This window comes from Panthera pardus, unplaced genomic scaffold (genome assembly GCF_024362965.1).
Source record: "Panthera pardus isolate Hobbes unplaced genomic scaffold, ASM2436296v1 HiC_scaffold_22, whole genome shotgun sequence".
Lineage (NCBI taxonomy): Eukaryota > Metazoa > Chordata > Mammalia > Carnivora > Felidae > Panthera > Panthera pardus.
The window spans coordinates 23,098,767-23,123,325 of NW_026526788.1; the positions used below are offsets into that span (position 1 = coordinate 23,098,767).

Below are 24,559 nucleotides of genomic sequence, written 5' to 3' on the forward strand. Positions count from 1 at the left end.
ATGATACAATATTGAATGAAAAAAAAGGAAAAATCTATCATTTAATATGAAATGTGTTTTCTGCAGAAAATTTGATAGGCAAAGAAAAAGCATTCAAACAAAATGGAGGTTATCTCTTGGTGGTGAGAGTACTGGTGATGGTTAAAATGTTTGTTGTATTTCCTATACACTTTAATTAACTTTATTTTTTTAACTAATGATCAATAAACACTGCTTCTAACAGGTTGATGCTATACACTAGCCTGCATTGTCACTGCCCTTTTGCCAGCTTCTGGACCAAGCTGTTGGAAGCTTGGGTATCTTCCCTGTGCTATCTGGGAAACCATTAGAAAGCAGCAGGTACCGTTTGGACAAGGGGAAGCACAAAGAGCCACCCAAAAAGGCTACTGTTCTCAAAAAGCAATAGACACATTGCCCTTCTAGTCCTGAGACCACTTCTAGAGCTGGATTCCACAGAGGATTCTGTCAGGAGAAACCGCATAATGGTGGGTATGTCACATTACCCCCCTGTGCCTCGGGTTTATTGTTTATAAAATGATTGACAATTGGTAAAAGGAGGTGACACGGAAAAGCCTTTTCCTAAAACTTTCAGATTTTCAAAAACTAGAAACTAGTCTTAAAGGAACACAGCATGTTAAAGAATGTCTCAAATTGGCTTAAAATTGAAAGACCAGATGTATTCTCATTTAAGCCAAGAATGAGACAAGGGGAGTAAGTAATGGAGTAACTGTATGAATACCTGTCTAATATCTGTCTCCCAGTCCAGGCTATAGCTCTAGGAGGGCAGGGACTGTGCTCTGTCTCCAACGTCTAGCATAGTGCCTGGCAAAGTAGGTACTTCATAAATATTTTGCAGAAGGGAGAGCAGAAAGCAAGCAGACTGACTGGCTGGCTGGCTCTTTTCACCACTGGCACTGAGCTTTTCCTACCACTACAATAAAACAACATATAGAAATTAAAAGTGTAATTAACACAAAGCTAAAATTACTATTGTTTTCAGATCATAAGATTATCTACATTGAAAGCCCATGAAACCCCATTCTAAAAAAACAAAAAGAAATCAGCTAAAAATAAATATTATTGATTTTTCCATAAATTAACAATGATTACAAAATATAATGGGAAAAAAAAGTCTCTTACAGTAGTGACGCACATACCAAATACTTACGGTGAAAATAGGACATGTAAAGGACCTGTCTGAAGAAAAATATAAAACTCCCCTACAGGGCCTTTTTGCTAGATGCAATGTTTAAATATAGTAAAGATGTCTTTTCAAATGTAATTCCAGTGAAAAATATCAGGGTTTGTAATTGCCAATGCTAGTCTGAGATCAACATGAATGCTGAAAGAATAGAAAGGGCAAGGGCTTTCCAATTTAAAAACATTACAAAGGTAAAATATTTTAAAGTATGGTGTTAGTGAAAAAATAACCGCCAAATTAGTGAAACAGAATAGAGAACCCTAAAATGGCCTTCATACCAAGAATTTGTTTTACAGCAAAATTTACTTGGGTGGCTGAGATGATGAATCTGGAGTCCCTCAGTCCTGAGATCCATTCCTAGACCTGCCCCCTGTAGATAAAATCAGTGTAAACTGTCTAAGTCTCTGTTCACTCATCTATACAATAGGGATAAAAATAACTCTAGTTTCAGGAGAGATGGGAAAATAAAGAAATCTACAAGAAATGATGCTGGGACAATAAACTGAGAAAAAAAATGTTTATTTGTTACATATCCACGTTCTATTTGTTACATTTTACCAAGCATATCAATAGGTTAAAGCATTCAATGCAAATGCAAATGTTAAAACTACAGAACAGCTAGAAGAAAGAGTAAATGATTCTTTTCCCAATCTTGTGATGGGAAAAGCTTTAACAAATAAAAGCAATGAAACAACATCACAAAGAAAGGCAAAAAGGATAATTTTAACTACAGAAAAATTTTGAAGTGCTCCATGTGAAAGAAAATTCACCATAAGTTAAAAGAAAAAGAAAAAGAAAAAAAAATAAAAGAGAAAAACGCTTTCAGCAAGATGTATGACAGATATGGAATTAATAACTTTAATATATAAACAGCTCTTTACAATCAATACAAAGAATGCTAACAATTCAATAGAAAAATTTCAAAGGATCTGAACAACAGATTCACAAATGAGAGAATTAAAGAATAAATACAAATCGTCAGAATAATGAAAAAGTGTGTAACTTCATCAATTCTAGAATTTCCAAGGGCTATATATTTGATGTATTTAAAGTCAAAGAAATCAATAAAGGGAAATGCAGAAATGAAAGTATTTTGTGTGCTATTATGCCAGAAATTGTCTAAAAGTGACTCAAATAGCACTGTGCAACTCCCATTTAACCCTGACGTGTTAAGATGTACTTCAAAAATTTTGTTGAGATATTAGAACTCCTTTTTGGTAACATGCAGTATGCCGTTCACTCACTCTTTCTGCCATCTCATGTTGTTCTCTACTTTTTGAACACGGCACACAGAGCTATCACACCTGATCATTTCCACGTCATAAATATCAATGTGGATGAGCAAGAACTAAGTGGGTGATGAAAGATCTCTGAGGATACCTTGAAGAGATCTTGTTCTGAGTCTTGTGCTCTTACCACTAACTGTGAGCTAGGTCATGGAAGAGGCACATCAGTTGACCAAATGAAAGATGATTAAATCAGTGTTTTCCCTAGTGAGTTCTCAAATTCCTGTACCCAACTCCATCCCTTCCAAATCAGAAGGCAGGACCTAGAAATTGGCATTTTTAACAAGCACCCCAATTAATGCTTTCAAGTCCCTTCTAATGCTCCAAATTAAATATTCTGAAGGAAAAAAAAATATGCACGCTGAATAACAGTTCCACTCTGTATGTCCAAGAGTGACACCCACCTCAATTCTCAGATCCTTGTTATTTTTGAGTTAGTGTCTCTTTAGGTTTGTTCTCTCAATCCCATGCATCATATTACACTCATCGAAGCTGCCAGTCTTCGAAAGTGCTTTCAGAAAGCACATAAATTCAACCCCAACTCCTTATGATTCAGACATTTAATCACGTCATAAACTTAATGGAATCCAATTTGAATGTAGACACCTCAACAGCTACATTGCATTGAATTCACAGCCTTCATAAAATGTGGGTCTCAAAATGAATCACCAGCCTAATGAAAAGTTCAGGAAAAAATGCTGCCCTCTCATTGGTCACTGTCCTGGGTCTTCAGCCGCCAGGAAAAGGACCGGAGCTGTCAACACAACATTGTAGCCCAGGCAACCAGCCATGCTACTGGGAACTTTTCAACACTTTTAAAAAAATAAATACAAGTTACTATAGAAACTTTCAGATGCTTTCTAGATTGTTTGGACAGCCCATGGCTTATAACAGTAATGATGCCAGGGTTAGACTTCACCTGTCAGTTTAGGACCTCCCATCATTAACAGTCCAGAAATGGGTTGCTTTGGAGGTTCTCCAGACCCTTGCTTGATTGCCACCATAAAGGGTGTCCCTTCAGTGGTGAATGTTCTCTGGGTAAGAAGAAATAGGAGCCCCGGGGTGGCTCAGTTGGTTAAGCGTTGGACTCTTGGTCTTGGCTCAGGTCTTGATCTCAGGGTCATGAGTTCAAGCCCCATACTGGGCTCCATGCTGAGTGTGGATCCTCCTTTAAAAAAAAGAAATAAAGATGTGCCTGGGTGGCGCAGTTGAGCATCCAACTCTTGATTTCAGCTCAGGTCATGATCCCAGGGCCATGGGATCAGGCCCCATGTCAGGCTCTGTGCTGAGCATGGAGCCTGCTTAAGATTCTTTCCCTCTCCCTCTGCCCCTCTCCCCCACTTGTGTGCTCTCTCTCTCTCTCTCTGTCACTAAAATAAAGAATAAAAACTAAATTTTTTAAAAGAAGAAAGAGATACTATGTTTCCAAGACTCCAACAATTCATGACTTAAACAGGAAATAAAAATACAGCTGGCCCTACAAACACCCAGAAATTGTCTCAATGATTTTTGGCATCCACTAGGTGAAGACATCTGGGTGACCACTTCTGAGCTTTTGATCCAGATGTTTAACCATAGTGGCAACTCAACTTTGCACTGAAGCTGAGTAACGTTTATAGTTACTACAGAAGTATCTGTGTGCACTCCTTTTATTGGGAATGTCTTGTCACATTAGCTTTTCTACCGTGGGTAGGGTGGCTTTGCCTGAAAGAACCTCAGGATCTGCAGAATCACTGAGACCAACCTTCTCAATTTTCTCTTCTTTCTCTTCTTTAAGCTTTTGTTGTCATCACTAAGTGGAAGGGAGACAAAATCCTTTCTTAATTTTTTTTTGAGGACAGCTGATGGAATCTACCCATTCTTAAAAAGTTATAGTTATTTACCTGAAGTAGGAACCTTGTACATAAGGGAAGGAGGCAGGACTCTCAAATGTCTTGTATACTTTTTGAGTCTAATATGCTGAACTGCAAATTTAATCCACTGAAGTGGTTTCATGCAAACACTCCTCTCAAATTCCTTTTGTACAAAATCTTGATGCATAATGTATAGAGTCTGAAAATGGATTAAGCTACATTTGGAGATGGTTTGAATTTTTTTTAAGCAAGCAAAAACAAGCAGCTTTTTGTTGTTGCCTCATTTAACCCTTCCTGCTCAAGCAATCACACATGGATTGTGTCTTCTCAAAGCTGCCTTCTACACAATATTTCTTGTCTTTTTTTTTTCTGTCAAAAAGTTTGAAATGTAAGAAGTTTTAATTAGAAATTTGAAGAGTGAATTAGACTCATTTCCCTCAGATTTTCCAACTAAAGCAAGCAAATAGAATGGTAAAACCTTCTGATTTACTTCTGGAAGATAATTTAGCAACTGAATAAGCAAATGAGTGGAATCTTACTGAATAAAATGTTTCCTGGTACTCCAGATCTTAATTACCCTGAGGACTGTGGCCATAGATGGAATGCTCGGTCTGCATGTTGTTGGAAGAAGGTGTGGTAAACACTCAGAGACACATTTCTGCCAGTGCCAATCAGGGCCAAAATGGTGGAAAAGGAGACAGCCAGGGGGAATTGCCAAAGCTTTTAAACGAATCACAGATACTTGGCTACAATCCCACAACTTACGTACCAATGAGTCAATACGTTTGTAATGCTCTGCTTCATCATTTGCTTATTTTTACATATCATTTGAATATTATGTAAATTGTACTGAAAAGAGAGTTGCCGCTGGAATGAGATTTTGGCTGAAGCCCTAAGTTGACCCGATATAGTTATGTGACCTTAAACTCATTTGCTCCTTCCAGGTTGTGTTTCATCATCTGTCAAGGAAGGAGAATTACACTCCTCTAGCTACCCACCTGCATCTGGTCCATGGGGAGAGATGGGTGGGAAAGTACTTTGTCAAGTCTCAAGCCTCATAGACATAGCTGAATTCTCTGTTTTGCATTATCTTCTGAGAAAATGGTAGCATCCTTGGCTCTTCTGCCTCATCCTTCTTCATCCAGGTTTCTCCAAAGGGTGAAGAGAACAGGCTGTTCTGAGGGAGACTTGCAGCTGGCACAGCTGGCCATTTTATGGGGGGCCCCACATACTGAGTCCCAACAGGAGCTTTCTCGCTGGCAAGGCTCCACCCACAACATACAAAAATTGGCTTCGGATCAATACAGAGAACCAACACTCCCTGGGGCCCAACATTACCTATGGCCCCCATTCTGAATCCTCACCTGGACCCACCTTTTTTCTGACCTCATGACTAGCCTTTTCTGCTGTTATTTGCCTCACCTCTCCTGTTTCCTAGATCATTCTAGTTATCTGGTTTGGACCTTTTGATTCTCTTCTCCATCATGATTCAAATGAGTCACTCACATTCCCTTTAACTTAGTCCCAGAACCTTACAACCCCAGCCCCATGAACAGACTAAGAGCAGGTTTTAGGGGCAGGTGTAAAAGCTAGATGTGCCTCCCAAGACAGACAACCTAAGGGTTTCTGCCAGCACTACAGACATTTCCTCTTTTGTAACTATAGACTTAGAACAATTGGACAATTTCAAATTCTATACAACAGGTACCTTAGGGGAAGGTGACAGAGGAAAAGGAAGAGTTTTTCCCCCAATTCACCTCATCTTCCTACTTTAAATTATACCACACAGTAGCATATGTGAAAATACAGAGGAATCATCTCCTGTTTGTGCCTCTCCATATAGAACTTGATTTGTTGGTTGCAGTGTTGATTGGGAAGGGAAGACTAATTTAAATTCAAATTTATTCTCCATGACTTCACAATAATATGAACTTTACTAAACATTTTTTTTTTGTTAATTTCTACAATGTAGTAAGAGCAAGACCTTGCCTATCTTGTTCATTGGAATATCTCAAGGACCTAGCACACAGAAGGTGTTTAAAAAATATTTGTTGCCTGAATGAATACATAAGAAGAAAAAACAAAGTAATATTTGAAAGATTTCTTATTACCTGATGCTGATAGAGAGTAAAGTTAATGATTTAGAGAACAAGTATGCAGCAGGACTGCTCACTAATACCTTTTAAAATGTGTTGATACTCATAAATCCAAAATAAACGACCTGTAAAATCACTTAAGAAGAAATAATACGCATTTAATCAGGCTTCCAGAGGAAAGTCTCAGGAAAAAGCTGAGAATTTCAAGAATTATTAAATCCCTTCAAATTCAATCACTGGCCGATCACAGACACGCCACATGTCCCTCTGCCTGCAGGGCTGTCCCGTTAGGCAGTCCTGCTCAGCCCTTCGTTATAAAACTCCTAAATTACAGCCACCTCCTGGAGCCAGAGGGAAAGGCTTTGGATCAGCTGCAAAGGGTAAGTCCCCTTACAGGTCTACCCAGCACGTGTTTCCACCTTCCACAGAGGGATCTGAAGTAAAGGGGGAGAAATTGAACACATCACCCACCCCCTAAAGCCAGCATCTTCAAAGTCTTACACACAGCTTTAGCTTCAAGTCAAAGGGCTCTTCCTCTGGCAAATAAAATTCAAAATACTGTGAAATGCCAGTCTGTGCCTCTGCTTTATAATCCTGTTGAAGTTTTTGGAATTTAACAGTGTTCTGGTACCTTCCGTTCCATCCTGGATTTTACCTCTTAGTCTGCTAATGAGAGTTACTTTACCTTTCCCAGAGTTTGATTAAGGTCCTGAGGGTGGTAGTAAAATGGATCCATCTTTTTGTTACAAACTCAATTAGCAGAAGTTGGAATTGCTCTCTTCAACAAAGTTAAATAAATTGTTAATGAGAAATTTACCTTCACTTGATTCGTTAGTTGCCTTATTAGCTTGGAGTCAACACTATTAAAGGAGAAGATGTTTATTAAAGCTTAAGGTGTTTGCTGGATTGAATGTTAAAAAGAAGATGGCGGGCTAGCACTACTGACTGCCTGCTTCCAAAACCCGGAGGGATTTCCATGATCCATTCAAAATGAGTAACTCTGAGCTTTCATTTGGGATCTCCTCATCAGGGAAACAGAGATTTACCTGGTAGGTAAAAAAGTGCCACACACTCCTGGGTAACATCCAAAGCTTCTCTTTTCAGCCACTGTGGTGGTTTTCTTTTTCTTTTCTTTTTTTTTTTAATATGAAATTTATTGTCAAATTGGCTTCTGTGGTGGTTTTCTAAGTCAAATAGACATAGACCTGAAGGGAGGCCACTCAGCTGCAGGTGAATCTGAACACCTTGCCTCCCCTGGTAAGGAAGGAACCAAAACATATTGGAGGAGGTCCTTGAGGGGACTTGACCACCAGCCTACCTGTGAACTGGACCCCGACAATCAGGGGCTCCCCACCACCTCCCCTGTCCTTGGAACAAAGATTCTACCCATTGTTCCCACACTGGGAGCCAGTTTTAGGGAAATAGCCTTGAGAGAACAATATGTTGTTGAGACCATCTGGACAGTATACATGACTGAGCCCAGTTAAGACCTCTATTTTAACTTTTAAAGATTCTGGCAGTAGGGTACAGACATCTACTCATTTTGCAGTTTCCCAAAACAAGCCTCATATGGAAGTTCCCTTGTTTACTAAATATTCCACCTATCCATCTGGAGTGGTTTGCCTCCTTCTTGGGTCTCTCCTTGCCCTCCTCATATGGGAACCAGTTTTCAAGCCAACACCCCCACCGTAAATGTCAAGGGCATAGGAGAAGGAGGTTATTTACTCAAATAAGTTTATAAGCAGATCGTAAAACCACCTATCCAAAGAAAACCATAATGTCTCCCTGATACTGCATTTACTGATAACTGGGACTAGGTCTAGGCATAGTTGTGAGGTCAGTCAAAATTGTTTCCAGGCCTGGGGTGCCTGGGTGGCTCAGTCGGTTAAACATCTGACTCTTGATTTCGGCTCAGGTCATGATCTCACAGGGCTCTGCACGTTGACCATGTAGAGCCTGGTTGGGATTCTCCCTCTCCTCTCTCTCTCTCTCTCTCTCTCTCTCTCTTTTTTTCTCTCTCTCTCTCTACCCCTCCTCCACTTGTGCTCTCTCTTTCTCAAAATAAATAAATAGAAAAAAACTTCTCCATTTCTCTCTCAAAAAAGCTTCCCTGCATTCCCACCATATAGCTCCTGTGGTAGAATCTCCAGGCTGGTTCACTCTAGTCCATCTGTACCCCTTCATTGACATTGTATGGCCCTGCAGAGGCTGACAGGCTAAGTGGTATCATTTCCCAGAGTGCTCTACAGTTTGGGTTCCACATGGGACCTAGCTTCAGCCAACGAGACACTCCTCCAGGAAATGTGGAAGTAGACTTTGAGGTGGGAGCTACACTAGCCAGCAAGTGTAGAGACAGGTGGGAACTCTAACAGATTCTCCAGGGTCCAACCCCTAGCACCGTGGCTACTGAGAGGCCAGCAAAGGGCATGTGTTTTGCTGGTGTGGGCTGGAATAGACACAGTGAGGTACAATAGTCAGCAGTTGTGGGGATGACTTTCTAGATCGTGGCAGAGAGAGCAGCTCCTCTCTGGGCAGGTTCTGGGGTGTTGATCTAGGGTGTGATTCCTGGACATCTGGCTGAAGGATTTCTCCTCCAGCTCTTCTAGGGGTTTTTGTAAACTCTTGATTCTGTCCATGAACTCCATTTCTGCTAAAAATAGCTAGACTGGATTCTGTTACTGCAACTAAACTCTGACAACGACACTTCCTTCCTACACAGACAACCAAGTGCCTTATGTTTTCAGATGAAATGAGTTGACAAATTAATTCACAATAAGGTAGTTAATAACTAAAAAAGTAATTTCTCATGGGTACTTGCCTCAACCCAAGCAAAAGGATTCTAATGGTAAATTTCCAAACATGAATGGTTTACAATGCTGATGAGAATGTTTTGTTCCTAGACAGGGAAGTAAAGGGTTTTTAAACTGCAAAGTAGTTGTTGCTAGTTGTTAATGATGATGGGGATGACAGTGATGGTGATGTTTAAAAGTGAACCCAATTTGTAAGGCTCACTGGGCTGACATCCCCAACCCTCCCCCCTCCCACTCAATCCTCTAACCAGGGCAAGAAACACCCTGGTCACCACCCTGCTTCTCATCCCTCACTGCAGATATGTCAGAGAGAGCACTCTATGAAGTCATGACCATCCCTGGAAAGAGAAAACTTGCATCATAAGGGGATGAACAAGAATCTCTCTGAAAGTCAATAACATACTCTCAGAGAGAAGACAAAGAAATGGGCAGGTGAAGAACGGGCAGTTGGAGGGAAAGATGATCAATGAAGTTCATCTGCACAGCCAGTGATGCTCCTGGAGCAGCCACTCTGTGGAGGCGCTACCCCAATATTTGTGGAGCTCACAGTACAGGGGAAAATAGGAATTGCCATTTCCCAATCACCTTCTGTGTGACGGACTTTTCTCCATTAATTTCATTCACTTGACAAACACTTAGTGGTTTTCCTTTTATTGTAGACACTGATGAACAAACTCCATTTCCTAATCCTTTACAGGGGGAACCAGATAGGACACCAGTACTCACACAGAATTTTCTCAACTGTAATTGGGGCAAGTGCTACAAAGGAAAAAACCATAGCACCCTATCTGATGGGGGAAGGGGGTTAGCATAACTAGGTCTCGGGTTTTGTGGAATATTTCCCAGAAGAAAAGCCACTCCAGTTGAATCTTGGGGGCTGCACACAAGTTAGTCAAGTTGAAGGAACAGCACCAGCAAAGGCCCTCAGGTTGGAGGAAACTTAAGTCAGAGAGGTACATATTATTATCCCCAGTTTACACACGGAGCAATAGGGACGTAGAGATTACGTAACTCTCTAAGGTTATGTGGACCGTAGGGCAGTATGACCTCAAAGAGAGCCTCCTTACATATAATCCAGCATCCGTGAGAGGTAGAGACAAAAATACCACGCAGGCTTTAAACACAATTTTCAGGGGACCCTCTCAAAAGGCTTGAGAGGCAAGGCCACCCCTCCTCCTGAAGGAGATGAGGACAGATTTTCATTTTCTCACTCTATTGGGCTCAAGATTAAATTAAATGAAAAACCTGCTATTTCAGACGCAAAAGTCCTGGGTGCTTTTCGGGAATGCAACCATCTTCCCGCCTCCCCAGGGCCTTTCATACCATTATGGTGCAGTCCCAAGCTATCAATGATCGTAAAAAAGCGGGGCTTTGCGGTAGAGGAAAGAGGCTATTCACGTTGTTCCTGAATTCTATAAAAGAGAGATCTTTTGATCTTTGAAACAGCCAAAAGGGCAGTTTGATCTTCCTCAAACTCATTTATTTTAGATTCTTGCAAATTTCTTTTCTTTAGGTTTACTTCCTTAGAAAACTCAATATTCAATTGAACAGTGACTTTTATATATTGAAATGCAATATTGAATAGCTGAAGCCTAATAAATGCCATCCTGGCTATACAGGATATTTTAAAAGTCATAAAAGGGCCGATTGAGCCTGATCCAGGCAAAGATGACAAAGCGAATTCAATGCTTCTTTTGAAAATGAGTCATGGTCAGAAATACTCACTTTGACCAAAAGCATTTCTTTGAATGCCAGAGGTAAATTTGCTCACTTTCATTTTCTGCCTGGATTTCAAGTCAGCCCTGCAGAACTGAACAAAATCAACTCCGAGAGGCCCTGGCAGCTGTTCCAGATGTAAACGTGAACAGGATCGTGAGGTTGGGCCTATTCCCTTCAATGTCTTATTTTCAAATTATGCAGATGATATTCAGATATGGATGGATCACGCTTTGTATATTTTTTTCAGAGAGGAGTAAATCATTGCTATTTTCTGCTGCTTTAACATTCCCCAGGACCACCCTTCCTTTTACGTAGAAAAAGGATGTTTTATTATCACAAGCCTCCAAATTACTGGCAAAGGGAGAATCTGACATATGTTCCCAGTCGTGGGGGACTCGGGGGAGGACAGACACAACATACTCAATCGATTAGCCAAAAGGAACAGCCTTTGATGTCAGGGAACCTTTCCAAATTTCATTTAAGACTCAAACAATCTGTGGGAAATCAAAGTTCTCAATCAGAACCTCTGCCCCACTCCTCTGGGTGCAGCAGTGGCTGGAGTAACTTTTGTTTTAACTGTTTGTAGATGATGACCCAGTCTGAGGTTGTGTTTGCCCCACGGCCCTTTCAACACTAGGCTCTTTCAGAAGACAGATAGCTTCGTTCTCCATTTTCTTCTTGTCACATGCCCCTTTTGCCTCTTGCATGTGTGTTTCAGGAAAACCCAGATTAGGACTGCTGAAGAGCCATTGTCTTGCAGGACTCCCTCCTAGGTGTGACCTTCAAAGAAAGTCTGATTGTATAAAGTATTACAGGAATGTCTACGTTTTCTCCATTCCCAGTATCAGTAGAAAGGCAGATCTGAATAATCGGGAAAGCAACTGGGACTAGGAGAAGCAGGATGCCCCATGGAGGAGGAATGACAGCCATTTGGAAGGAGGGGAAAGAGAAAAAGGAGGAACCACAGATGCATGGAAGGATCTGTGTCTCACTCTCAGAAATAGCAAAGTCAGGAGGAGGAGCTGAATGTGGTGTCAGTTTAGAGATCACGGTTTAGATTTCGAATAAATTTGATTTTACGTGGTTCTTTGGGTATCAGAGCAGAAATATCAAATCTCAGGCACTGCCTACGAGCCTGGATTACTTCGCTATTTGGAGGCAGATGTTTCTCCTATAAACAAGAACATGAGAAGATTCCAGAAAGAGATTCCTGAACCTTTGCCTGCTCTGCACTGGTTAGATCACATCCAGGATACAGCACCACCTTCAGTGTTGATATTACAATTCTGTTCACCTAAGCACCGCCAGCTCCTCATGCTGTCTTCTAAATATAGACCCTAACTAGCTGGAGTTTCCACAGGAGTGGTCAAGATGATAAAACGCCTGGACAGCAGTTAATACCCTAGAGATGTTTAGCCCAATGAAGAATGACTCAGAGAAGTTAAGACAACACTGAAGATCTGTCATGTGAGGAGGGATTTGATGGGCCCTTTTTGTTCTAGAAGAGAGGTTCTGTGGAAGCAATAAGGGGTAGGGAGATAAATCTTCACAATGACAGAAATCCCAAACAATGCCTGGCTAAAGTAGTGGGTTTCCTATCATCCTTCCTATCCTTTGACACTCCGTCAAAAGCTGGATGTCCTTCACTTGGAAAGAAAGTTGTTGAAGAAAGAATTTTCACATTCCTGGATAATATTGGCACTGTAAGGCACCCTCAGTGTCACATAGTCCAAGTGTCCATGGGGTATAAGAAAATCCTGACAATCCCCCTTAGTATATACTTTCAAGTATATCAATAAGTATATACTTTCCTTATGGTGTCAGGATTTTAAGAACAGAGCTCCTGGGTGGCTCAGTCAGTTAAGCGTCCAACTTCAGCTCAGGTCATGATCTCACAGTCTGTGAGTTTGAGTCCCGTGTTGGGCTCTGTGCTGACAGCTCAGAGCCTGGAGCCTGCTTCACATTCTGTGTCTCCCTCTCTCTGTCCCTCCCCCACTTGGGCTCTGTCTTTCTCTCAAAAATAAACAAACATTAAAAAAAAATTTAATTTAAAAAAAAGGGATTTTAAGAACATTCTTTGGGAGCCAGTTATAAAAGCGGCTTCAGTATCTCAGAGTCTTTTGATTTGAGTTGTTTTCCATCTTGAGACAATCAAAAACAATTCCTGCAAAAGGAAGTCTCTCTTGATCCAACAATCCCATTCTGGGTATATATCCAAAGGAAATAACGTCAGGATCTTGAAGAGGTATCTACTGTCCCATGTTCACTTCAACATTATTCACAATAGCCAAGATATGGAAACAACCTAGCTTCTGTTGACAGATGAATGGATAAAGAAAATGTGATATAGATAAAAGATAGATAGATAGATAAATAGATAGAGATATATATACAACAAAAGATTATTCAACCATAAAAAAAAAAAGGAAAACCTGTCATTTGTAATACCATGGATGAACCTACAGGACATTATGCTAAGTGACACAGGCCAGACACAGAATGACAAATATGACCTCACTTTTATGTGCAATAAAATAGTTGAACTCATAGAACTCAAGAATCGAATGGTGCAGGGGCTCAGGGGTGGGGGAAATAGGAAAATGTTGATCAAAAGGTACAACTTTCATTTATAAGATGAGTAGGTTCTGGCCATTTAATGTGTACTATGGTGACTAGAGTAAATGATGCTGTATTGAGGAGCACCTAAGTGGCTCAGTCAGTTAAACATCTGACTCTTGATTTCAGCTTAGGTCGTGATCTCATGATTCATGGGATTGAGCCCCACGTTGGGCTCCACGCTGTCAGTGCAGAGTCTGCTTGAGATTCTGTCTTTCTCCCTTTGCCTCTCCCCCACTCATGCTCTCTCTCCCTCAAAATAAATAAATAAACTAAAAAAAAAAAAGATGCTGTACAGAATACTTGAAATTTGGTAACAGAGTACATCTTAAGTATTCTCACCACCAAAAAAAAAAAAAAATGTAACTCTGAGGTGACAGACGTGTTGATTAGCTTGATTGTGGTAATCATTTCCCAATGCATACACCTATCAAGCTATCACATTGTACACCTTAAATATATACACTTTTATTTGTCAATGATACCTCAGTAAAGCTGCAAAGATATACAAAAAAGTTTCTCTTGGGGATGGGAACTATCCACAGCTTAAAAAACAACGGTGGATAATTAATGTCCACAACAGAACTTGAATTAGAGGCTACCAAGCAGCTCAAAGACAAAATTCGGCACTGAGCTAACTGAATATACATAGACATGCCCACACCTGTTTCTAGGGCTGTTAGTTCTCCAGTAGGCATTTGGGGAAAGGAACTGTGTTTGTTTGTTGTTGTTGTTGTTGTTGTTTTCCTTAGAAGCAAATGGGGGCTTCCCTTCATTTCCTTAGAGAATTTTAAAACAAATTAACAACAACAACAAAACAATACCTAGATATCTAGTCACTCAGAAATAGGTGTCTTACAATCCAAGGCCTAGAACATAAGGTAACATGTTTCAAGAGAAACATAAGATATAAAACAGGTAATTTCATTCAAGGCACGGTAATAAAAATCAAAGACAAAACGGCACCGCCGGCGTCTGAGAACAGGCACGTGCTCGGCATCCAGGCTAACATTGGTTTGAATAACAGTAGTGTGACAAGATTGCCTTTGTCACTCAGTTAGCGCCTCCTGTCTCCTTTTATTCACTTTGCTGCTTTCCGGTTGTAATTTTATCAGGAGATTGAATCAAGCTGTAGACTTCTTATGGAATAACACCCACAGACACTCACCCAAGAGTAGTTTGGACAAAGTTTCCTGTGCCAGGAATAAAAATGTTGGAATTGAAAGAGAAGTAGAACCAAACAGAAATATAGAAATGGCAGAGAGGCTACCCACTTAATTAGAGGGGGGGAAAATGATCAGGCAAGATACTCGATATCGCAAGAAAAATGGAGGAACCTGGCCTCAAATAAGTAGGACCCGCCTTCCTAATGGCATTTTCCCCATTCCGCTGCGAACCTCTGCAAGACGGACCATCTGCCATCTGCTCCAGTGAGAGTGTGTCACCCAACAGAATGGGTTTATTGGCCCAGCTGTTTGTTGTACTCATTAATTCGAGGACAAAAGAAAAGAAAAAACCTTCCAACGTAGAAGTCAACACTAATCTCGGTGGCTGCCACCCTTAAATATCCAAAGAACCTGTAGGAAAGCAGGAGAGAAAGCAGCAACGAACTTCCAAAGCACGAACATAATTTTGCCAAGCACCGTTTGTAAACTAAGCAACAGGGTACAGATTGGGGAAAACGTTCACTGATGATACACCAAAAGTGAGATATTTGCCCTCTGACACCTTTCTCCCCAAACCTTCTATCAGTAAAATGCTATCAAAACAAGCAAGGAAAAATACATTGCTATTTCAATTTCTATTCCAATGCAAAACACAGCTCTCCAAATGTCAGTTTCATCTAGTCTGGCCTTTCCAAGGACGTGCATAGTTAAACCTCAGTGACCTGGAGTGTTTGGAGGAGGGCTATTTAATTGAATTTTCAGGTTAACTGGGGGTGAGGCAGAAAATTTTCTCTTTTGGTTCTGTTAGGAATCAGTAGAAGATACTGATGGAATGAAGATGGTTTTGTCTTAGAGTTCTAGAAGCCTCGATCTGTAGACAATTTCTTGGGAAGTCATATGCAAGAAACTCTCACAAAAGAAAATGCCTAATGCCTCCTCATCAGTTGTCCTTGTGTCCTGAGCTAGCAGGCAGACTTCTCTGATGGGGTCAACTATAGCTCAGGACTTCTGGGTCCTCTCCCTGCCCATCTGTCTAACCCCAAGTCTTATCATTAGGACATCACAGGAAAAAAGATCTCACCAAGTCCCACATAGAAGTGAGCCCTAAACTTTGCTATTTCTGCCTCAAGAAGGGAGGAAGCTGAACTTTGCTTCTTACTTATAAATATGGTGCACAGAAAAACTGAACTTCACTTAATGGGCAGTTTTATATCTTTTTCTAATTGAAATTTTGTTATATGCAGGTGACAGTTTGCATGTCACTGCTCCATGTCTTTACCAGCTTCAGGGAGTGTAACACTGCCACCATCACTATGATTACCATCATCATAAATGAGACTTTTCTAACACAATTGGTTACACAATAGACTAGCACCTCCATGCTGACTGTAGGGAAATGTAAAAGAAATGGCCAGTTCAAAGGTGAGTGGGAAATGGGGCACAGATCTAAATCAACCAAAACATCCTCCTAAAAACCCTTCAAGGTTCTAAGAAGACAAGCAAAATTAATTTCATTCTAAAGTAAGTATACTTTTAAAAATTAACAGATAGCTAAAAAACTAATGCATTTTTGTTTACATTATAGTAGTCAAATAGAATTTTATGTGATGTATGAATATTTCACATATAATTGCACTTATATACACAATGGATTAGGAATATATATTTCATTTAAAACTTGCGAGTTTAGATTTTTTTTAATTTAATAGGAATTAGATCCCAACCTCATTATTTTAAGAGTTTGCAGTTTGTATCTTGAATTTGGTGACAATGAAAGGTCATTTCTAACATATTTGAAACTGCAGCCTTGTTCAGGAGCACAACTCCCGAACATAACACTTTGAATGGAAAATATGATCGATTATGCAGAAATGGACTCAGTGATCCAGTTTTCAGGAATATGTGTTGGCAAAGAACCAGGACTGAGTCTGTGCCTCCCTGCTTTAGTTACTTATATACCCATGAATCAGGAATAGAGAGCAGTCAATGAGTATATTGACTAATATGGTAAACACCATAGGGATCTTCACTGGTGCTTTATCAAAGGCTTCTAGGGAAGAGATGTTTCTATCCTTCCATCCACTGGACCCATTCTATGGGTGGAGTGACCAGAGCACTTAGAGACCAGCATCCACCAACCATGAAGTCCAAATAGCCTGCAATTCCTTTTGATTCTCCAGCCCCCTAAGGGGACAGAAAGTGGTCTCCAACCTTGTCTGCCCATAGATGGACATGAAACTCATTCAGATTCAGTTCTGAGACCCTGATTCTATAGGCTCAGAAGCTTTGTGTTACTTTGAAATCACAGAGCACCCTCCCAGACCCCCATGCACTCACTGTCCCACAGTTAAGCCCAGAAGACCAACAGGTAAGGTTTGGGCATGTAGTCAAATCTGTGTAAAACTATTACCATTCCTGGAAGAATAATCCCAGATGTGTACTCAGCTCCAATATGAACCAGGGCACATCAAGCAAGCCTAGAGCTTGACATTAGACTTGGGGAAAATAAGTCCAAACATGCCTGCTTTCTTGGTTCCCAATGAAACACCTAAGACAAATTACACAGATGCAAAACATATATGAAGAAGTGAAAGCATAAGGCAAAAACCACAAAGGAACAAAAAGCACTGATGTCAGTAATAAAAATACCATGGTATTTTTTTTTCCGCTGAATCAGTCAGAACTCTATCAGTTGTTGGTGACCTAAATGCAACTCAAATTAGTTGCAACCAAAAAGGGAGTTAATCCATCAGTTCATACATTTAGAAATTCAAGGGATCATGTGTGATGGCTTCATCGATCTCTCCACAGTGATGTACTCAATGATCCCAAAGAACCAGCTGTTCCATGCTTGTTTCTATTGCTTGTAACCTTCAAAGGAAAAAGAGACCTTCTCTCACCTAAGAGTTTCAGCAGAAGTCCCAGGGTTACCAGCTGGAGCTGAGTGCCCATTCCTAAGCTTGTCACCTGCACATGGGGGATGCCAAATGCTTATGAGGCCCCACTCCTGGTCCCAAGATGTGGGCAGCCCTACCTGCACAATACTAATAAAAAGTGGGAATTGGGACAGCTCCCCAAGGGAAAAGCAGGAAGGTACACACAGAGTAAGGGGGAAAGGATTTTTTTGTTTCATTTTGTTTTATTTTGACAAACAACAAATAGCCACATTAGCTACCAAGACTCAGATGGTATTATGAAGAATGAACTTGGAAATAGCTAAAAGTCTCTGGACCCTCTGTGGGCCCCCTGTGGTATTTGTTCTTGAGCTCAAGGATCCAAGACTATATCAATGAGAAGACACAATGTGCATCCTTCATTTATTTAACAACTGTTTATTGAGTGCCATCCCAGAGTGAGGTACAACGGCTGGTACAACGGCCAGCAAGAAATACACATGTGGTAGGAGATGGGATGGGGAATGATAATAACAGTGCATGGTCAGGAAGTGTCATTAGGTGACAGACACTATGATAAACTTATGTATTTTTAAGGGTGTCATGGGACCACAAAAGAAGAAATCCTAGCATAGAGTTGGGGGATCATGGAATGCTTCTAGAGGAAGTGAAATCAAAGCTGACATTTGAAAACCGGGTAGGAGTTTGGCTAGTCTGAGGGGGAAGTCGGGTAGTTCAAGCAAAGGAAACAGCACATGCAACATCCCCAAAACAAGAAAAAGTACAGTGTTGTAAAGGAATAGAAAGACTTACATAAAGCCAAATCATTTATTAATATAAATATCCTCAAGGGCGAAAACTGTATCTTACTTAACTCGTTTTGTGATCTCAGACAGGTCATTTGAATCCTCTGGGTCTCCCTCACAAAGTTGTTATAAGGATCGAAAGTAATAATGCATGTGAAATACTTTGTAAATTTTAAATCCTCTACAACGTAAGGCACATGTAGAGAACTAAAAGAAACACACAGAATCATAAAATCCTGAGTAATTAAGAAAAATGGCTCTATATCAGGGGGCTTCTGAAGAAAAACATGCTATAGCTTTATGATGTTGTCTGGTCACTAAGGCTTCCTTTTACTCACTGGAGGGTTTAAACTTTAGTCTATACTGTAGTTATTAGACTTATATCCTATAGTCTGTATACAGTGAAGACTGGGCCACATGTTCTCATCAGCAGCCAGAAATTTAACGAGAGGAAATGGGCAACACGGAAGACTGTACACCCTAAACAAACAATGGAAGTGCTCAAAAAATGTGGGTCCTACACAGTGTTGTAAAAGCATCGTTGGCAGGATAGAGGGATCCTGGGATTTTAAAAGGAAAGGAAGAGAAATTTCGCTTGCTAATGTTCTAAGAGTATAATCAACTAAAAAGATGTACTTGGAAGATATCTGAAAGGGAAAAGAGAAATACAAGGCATGAAATGACTATGAATCATTTCTATGAATCTATGAGAAGGTCACAGACTATGAATCTATGAGAAGAAGTACAGGAAATGGTTTGGGGACTCGTATTCTCAAAATGTCAACATAAGGTATGTTTAAATTGTAACTTAGGCCAGAGAGTCATGAATAATCAGTTTGTCTTGGAGAATTCTGGAATTATAAACAAAAGGATACAAAGCATGGCCCAAGGTAAATATTGACATGACTGAAGAGGAACCAGAAAAACTTTTAATGAAGCCAAAAATACTGCATCTGGGGAAGATGTTTCACATTCTTATAATAAACACTCGGATACAAGAAGTTTAAGGACGATGGGGAGGAATTATTGTCCAGTAGGTTGAAAAATTGAGTTAGAACAAAGGCTTTTTCCAATTTAAAACAGTAATACTATGAAAACATAAATATTAATTTTTAAAACCGTGTTATTTCTTAAAATAAAGATAATTGTCTCTGCCAAACACCTATTTGCCCAAAATATGAAAGGATTAGTATTCACATCCTGAGAGAGCCACCCAATTTATATTGTGGCAGATGATGTGCTGGGGATTCTTCCTCGAATCCCAGCTGCCCAGGGGCGAGGCGGTCTGGGAAGTCCCTCCTGCCTAGGCACGGGTCCCCCGCCCCCACAGTGACAAACCTCCCCATCAGCTGAAACACATCCCCCATCAAGGAGACTGAGGGAAGAACTGCTCTTATTCCCCCAGGTTCACACCTTGCTTCCTTCCAGAGGATGTTCAGGTAGGGTAACCTGAAACTTAGAATAAACAGAAGCCCATTATTGCTGCTTAGTGGGAGCCAGTGTAGGATCTTGTCAGCAGAACAGCACCATGGCAACCAGTTCTTCAAAGCGTTTTTTAAAAATACAAGTCAAATTTCATCTGGAAACATCCCAATTACCCAATTAGACTAAGCTGCGAAGTCTTTTTAGAATAATCTCAGATCATAAGTGAATGAATAGCTCAAACCCAAACCATTGCTTTCTGATACCCAGAAAATGCAAGTGGTGGGTATTGTATTCTGGTAGAAAGACTGTTCTCTGTTAGCAGGAGGAAGGGGACCAGTCTGCATTTCCACAGGGTTCTCAATGCTAACATAATATATGACTATATCCCATTGGGAGCCATGAGATTCTGGTTTTATTTTTCCCACCTTACAGAATGGAAAACTAAGGAACTTTAAGTAGTCTCATCCCCAACAGGACACAGAAAGTCTGGGGTGGGGTGAATCTGGCTTTCTCCTGCTGTGTGTGTCTGCGTGTGTGTGTGAGCACACACGTGTGCACACACGTAGCTCCAAAGAGTTGGCAGATTCAGGCTCCAAGCCCTGTAGATTCCACTTCTGAGATGACTCTACCTTCCACCTCTTTTCTCCACCCTTTCTTGGTACTGGTCAGAAACGTTCAGTGTTGACCACCTGGGCCACTGTAGCCTTTTCATGTTGTTGCTGGGAATGCCTCCAAATGCACAGGTCAGATCATGGGCTCCCCAATGCTCAGAGGACCAAAGCTACCCTGTAGCCTGTAAAAAAAAAAAGTTCACTGGGCTAAGGATGGCAGTCAATGTCTCCTTGATGCTGCATATTAATAGAATGAAAAGAATTGTCCACTCTATCCTCATCTGCCAACCCAGCACACCATGAGCCATCAACATTCTATTCATTTCCTGAGATGTTCTGTCAACCTAGAATTAACCTATCTACCTGGGCTTCTTATCACTCACTCCTCAAGGCCCAGGCTGAGATCATGAGTATTTCCCTAATGCCTTACAACTGTATATCTAAGACCTGAGAGACATTTGTCATATGCCAGGCTCTGTGCAAAAGCCTTTTCCATGCACTGTCCCATTTCATCCTCACAGTTATCCTATGGGGTGGGTACCCCCACTGGCCACATTTCACAGATGAGGGAACAGAAGCATGGAGCACAGAGGTGATGTGGCCATCATCACAGATGGTAGGTGGCAAGCCTCACTCCAGAGCACCGAGAGTCCCTTGGCTGTGCTCTCCCTCTTTGGAGGTGATGTTTGCTCTGCACCCCCACTCTACTTTGACCCTCAAAGGGAGCGCATTTATTTCCCACTCCTCTCCGATACGTATAGTGGTAAGCCTCTCTGGGCCCAGCTTCCTCATCTGCAAGCTGGAGATAATAACTGATTATACAGTTTTGTTTTCTAAGGACCACATGAGCTACTCTGTTAAAAGGAAACACTTGGAACTATGCCTGGCACACAGCAGGCACTGGATGAATATCAGATATTAATTGATTAGACTAGTGCTTCTCCAACAAGAATTGGAGCTCCCCTGTCCAGCTTATCTTGGTATTCCCCAGACCTCCGAGCCTAAAGTAGTACTCTGCACAAGTTGAGCACAAGGTAAATGGATATTCAAATATTAGTTGAATGTGTCATTATGAATGGATGCCATGTATTGATCACTCTTCTTCCTGTCACAGTTAAAATAAAACCTACGGTCTCCACCCCACCCTACCAGGCACTCTCTTCCCTGGCATCTGACTACTGGCTCATTTCTTCCTTTCTCCCTCTCCCCCCATCCACTTCCTGTGACCACCCTGCCGTTCCCCAAACGCACCCAACACGTTCCTTCTCAGAGGCTCTGCTATAACCTCTCCCTCACTCTGCTATGTTTTTCTTAGAACTTGACAGTTTCTTCCATATCTATTTATGCGTTTATTATCTACCCTCCCCGTTAGAATGGGAGCTCCATGAGAGCAATAAGCGGTCTGGCGCACAGCTATATTCCCTGTGTTCAGACAGTGAGTGGCACAGAGCAGATGTTCATTGATGATCAAATGAATACATGAATGAACAAATCAATTTTCAAACCCCACAACAATGTGGAAAGGTACATGACATTTTACAGATTAAAAAATTAAAAAAAACTGGGGCTCCTAGGGGGCTCAGTTGGTTAAGTGTCCAATTCTTGACTTTGGCTCAGGTCATGTTCTCATGGTTCGTGAGTTCACCCCGCATCGGGCTCTCTGTTGACAGTTCAGAGCCGGCTTGGAATTCTGTCTCCTCCCTCTCTGCTCCTCCCCTTACTCGTGCTGACTTCCTCTCTCTCTCCGTCTCTCTCTCTCTCAAATAAATAAACTTAAAAAAAATAAAAAATAAAAATAAATAAAAAATTAAAAACTAGGCTGCAGAGATATTAAGCAATTTTACCAGAGGCACACATTTAGGAAAGGCAGAGCCTGAATTTTATCCATGTCTCTCTGATCCCAAAATTCATTCCAGAGTCTCCTAATCTTAAGGCATTCAGGTGCCACCTTTAAGAGCTTTGCCATGTTCCACAAAACATCTGAGCTAATATTTACCTCACATTTTTATTTAAGTCACTCATACCTTATGCAAATAATTTTATTTTAAAAGAAAAGCAATGATTTCCATGGAATAAATCACACTGAAATAGATATGTATCCATTAAAATTCAAAATATTCACCGGTGTATTCTGAAGCAGGGCCATGCCTACTGCATTTGAAAGCATGCACCCTGCCTCTCTCTGCATAACCCTGGTGGGGGGCTGGTCCTGAAACCCTCAGCCCAGGGGTCAGAATCTTCTACATCTCACAGTCTGTATTCTCAGTCCTTCTCCTTCACTAAGTCTCCTGCTCACAAATCATTCTGCTTTTTCGTGGAACATTCCTCATTGAGAGAAAGCCAGAAAGAAGCCTTTAAAATACACACACACACACACACACACACACACATCCCGCGTGGGAAATTCAGGCAAGCCTATGAACACTCTAGCTCCCCAAATGAAAGCAAAAGCAGGATGCAGGAGGTGGGGAGAGAGACATTAATTGAAAACTTGAGGCTGTCAAGCCACACTGAGGAAAATCTCTCCGAGTTAAAGATCGGGGACATTTTTTTTTAATAGAAAGTGGCTTCTATCAAAGCTTGATTGGTTGGTCAAAATCGCTAGTCATCCTGAAAATAATTGCCTGGAAGAAAGCACTGAGTGACCTGTCTGCTTGAAAAGGAGCAGCTCGCGCCGACAGCGAAGGCACCCCTCCAGCCGTCCTCCCCTTCTGCCCATTGGGGCCCTGGCCAGGATGCACTGAATCTGCTTAAGGAAGCATATTGCCTCATTATTTTCTGCTCCAACATGCATGCATATTTCTCATGGATGTTAACTCTCAACAACATAGAGGACGTGTTTGTGCTCTTTGTTTCCGCAGCCTTTTCATCTCGATGTCAGCGTTTTAAAAATATTCAGCCTATACTCCTCTTGGTGCAGCATGAGAAACAAGGAAGGGGGCCATGGGCCTGTTGAGGGTGAAGCTACTGCAAACAGGTCTGTGCCTGGCACTCCCCTCAGTCCACAGAGAGTCTTCTTCTGCCGGCATCTGCTCCTGTCCCATCTCCTTCCTGGCACCACAGTGCCATCGAAAATGCAGATATGACCACAGCTCCTCTTGGACAAGAATTCTTCAACATTCCCTACTGCCAACGTGAGAAAATTCGTCTTCCTTGATGTGATGTGCGAGGCCTCCCACCATCTAGCCCTGGCCTACCTCTTCTAAGCTCTTCTCACAGATTATTCCTGCATCCGCTAGAAGCACCTCCTGTTCCCTCCTACCCCTGGGCCTGCCCATGTTGCTCCTACAGGGCCACCTACAAGGCCCACTTACCTCCTCTCCTCACGTCCTTTGTTGGCCTTCGAAACTCCTTTTCCTCCTGTAAGACTCTGCTCCGTGAAGCCTTCTCTCACCAACCCCCTGCCCAAGTCAACTGACTTAGGGAAGAGAAATGCCCAGAGCCTTAGAGAAATGTCGTCTCATTAGGCTTCAGCCTTGTGTCAAAGGCCGACTCATACTTCCAGCAGCCCACACAGATCCCCAGCTTTCCTGAGTTTTTATGTTATTTAAATCTGTGACACATATCTGAACACTTCTTTTCCACCACAGATTTGAAATAATGCCAAGAATTCTGACCAAGTCATTCTCTTCCAGGAATCTGTCCTGAGGAAATAATCAAACAGCTGGTTAAACATTTATGAACACAGACTCTTATTGCAGCATTTTTTATAATTACAAAAAGAAAATTTTTAAAAGGGAACAATCTAAGTGTGTAACAGCAGGAGGTGGTTATATAAGATATATCCATACAGCCATTAAAAATATTTTAAAGGGGCGCCTGGGTGGTTCAGTCAGTTGAGCTTCTGACTTTGGCTCAGGTCATGATCTAAGGGTTTGTGAGTTTGAGTCCCGTGTCAGGCTCTGTGCTTACAGCTCTGAGCCTGGAGCCTGCTTCAGATTCTGTGTCTCCCTGTCTCTCTGCCTCTTTCCCACTCATTCTCTCTCTCTCTCCCTCTCTCTCTCTCTCTTAAAAATAAATAAAATTTTTAAAATTTTTAAAAATATTTTGAAGAATATTTAAGGACATGGAAAAAT

General features: G+C 41.3%; 1 long non-coding RNA gene across 1 annotated transcript; it reads right to left on the bottom strand.

The window, feature by feature from the left end:
- Positions 1–1,704: 1,704 nt before the first annotated feature.
- On the bottom strand, positions 1,705–24,293 carry LOC128779113 (uncharacterized). Its single transcript, XR_008425062.1, has 2 exons — positions 23,798–24,293; positions 1,705–3,655 (listed from the first exon to the last, which is right to left on the bottom strand). It is a non-coding gene; the product is annotated as an uncharacterized LOC128779113 (long non-coding RNA).
- Positions 24,294–24,559: the final 266 nt, after the last annotated feature.